Source organism: Arachis duranensis, chromosome 10 (assembly GCF_000817695.3).
Source record: "Arachis duranensis cultivar V14167 chromosome 10, aradu.V14167.gnm2.J7QH, whole genome shotgun sequence".
NCBI lineage: Eukaryota > Viridiplantae > Streptophyta > Magnoliopsida > Fabales > Fabaceae > Arachis > Arachis duranensis.
In genome coordinates, this window is record NC_029781.3 from 5,046,745 (window position 1) to 5,049,377 (window position 2,633).

The window sequence follows — 2,633 nt, forward strand, 5'->3', positions numbered from 1 at the left end:
TAAAACAATATAAATCAAATAAAAATTCATAAAATTAAAAAATACATTAAATTTATAATTAAATATATTAAAAAAATAATCCCATAATATTATTTACATAAATATTATTATTATTATTATTTGCATACTTTTTTAGTTTTTTTATTTAGTTTCGAATTTTTACTATTTATCTTTTTACTCTTATTTCTTCAAATATTTATTACGCATAATTTAACCAAATAGAAACTTTTTTTATATAATTTTTTTATAAAAATAGTTTGATTATATAAATATTTAATTTTCTGTCATCATTTATAATATCAAAATAAAATCGATATAATTTTAAAAAATTTATATTTTAATAATATTATTACTGACAAACACCCTAGTTATTCAATAAAAATTGACCAAATTATTGGACGAAATCACATTGGTTTCACATCATTTCTATCATAATCTTTATGCATGTGCACACGTTCACACTTCACACAAGCAACGCAAGTAGCCACCAAGTTACAATATAATGGTCAGTCTACCAAGAAAAATGAGAAATGGGGAATGCATGAAGAAATCATAGCCGGCTATTTTGGACCTTATATTATACGTTCAGCAAACTTCATTATTAACCAAATGACAATAATCATGCCATCAAAACATGCGTAACCTCTTGTTTTTGTTGAAACCACTTTTTTCTATTCAAACGTGGTTCCGAGGAGATCATAATTATTGGTGGGATTTTAAATCGTAACAAAACTACAGAAGTATATATTCTACGGGATACAGTGCATAGTCAATGAAATAGTTTGTCTGAATCTAAGTCTACGGAGTAATTCCTTTCATAAAATAGAGAAAAAAAAACTTTTTAATAAAATAATGTTTGAACAATTGTTGGGCCACCAAATAACGAGAACATAAAATGAGAAGACACTACATCCAACTCAAAATCTTAAGGTGTCAAGCTAGTGAGTTTTTCATCTTATAAATTTTTCACTCTTCTTTATTTTCTTTGATGTGGAACTAACTTCAACACTCCTCACATTTGCAAAACTAACAACAATAAAAATGTAATACATGACAATATTTTAGTATATATTTAGACAAATTTAATTTTATTCGACGAACCTAAAATAATTAATCGAACCGAAAATTAGTCAACGAAATTTAAATAAACAATAAAATAATTTCATATACCATATACTCAGCTCATTGTACTATTTAATTAAAAAATATTTTTACTCCATTTCCTCATAAAAAATAGTGATCTGATTCAAACGTCATGGCCTTGGAACCATACTTGTACTTTTATGGTTAATTAATATTATTAAGTTGAACTATTGGGACTGAACTAAACGGATATTCGGTAATAGGTTAATAATAGCAGTATTTTACTATTTGACTTACCTTTTTGGATCTCATAATAAAGTGCACAAGAAGCACAATCATGAATGACGAACAAGATTAAAGATTCCCACCCATGTTTAACCAACTTAATTATTGTTAAGAGTTTATTTTAGAATATTATAGATGAATATGATATTTATATCTTGTTATGATTTTATATTAATTTAATTTTGTCATTATGATTAAATTATATTAAATTTTGAGCCTATAAATAAATATTTTTTATTATACATTATAAATTAAATATCTAAATACAAAATTTAAGTCTACAATTCATCACAAATTCAACCGAGGCATCCTCTTAACATTATGAGAATTTTTTATTACTCAAACTTTCCGTAGAAAATTTGTTTATTACACAAATTCATCTGTCACGTACTCACGGAAAAAAAATATAATATTTTATAATATTATTAAAATATGATGTGTTTAATTAGAATATAAAAAGTACAAATGGAATAATCAGATTTGTCACTTCAAACACAAATTGAATTCTTAAATTTGTATATCTTACTCAAATTAAATTTTCATATTTTATTTTTCTCTCTTTTTTTTTAACAAATCTGAGCATCCAATTTGTTTAATAATAATTTTAAAAAAATTATATATTAAAAAATATCAATCTTTTTAACAAGGTTAATATTAAATAAATAATTTTAAAAAAATTAAAACTTATTACAAAAAATAAATTAAGTAAAATTTAGACAATAGTTTATAAGCACTATAAAATTCACTTTTTTTACAATTATATATTACACACCAATTCTTCGGTATAAAAAAAATAGCTGAATATTCGCTAGTAGCAATAATTTATATCTTTTGTATAAAAATATATTAATTTTTTAATACATTAAAAAAATTAAAAGATAGTTATTATTTTGAAAAGAAACACTATTTTACTTATCCTTGGGATAATTGGATCCAATACTGTGCACAAATCATGAATGAAAGGACAAAATTAAAGACTCCCCATACGTTTAAGCAACTTAATTATGATTACCGTCATCACGACCATTGTTCTGAAAACCGGACTGGACCGGCCGGTTCGACTGGATTAACCGAGAACCGGTCATCTGGCCGGTCCGATTGACCTCCAAAATCTCTTTACAAAAAACCGGTTAAACCGATAGTTAACCGGTGAACCGGACGAACCGGACAGATTTTTTGAAGTTCCGGTTTTTTAAAATAGCCCAAAACGGCGTCGTTTTGTGACGCAAAAAAAAAAAAAAAAAAAAAAAAAACCCAAAACCCAC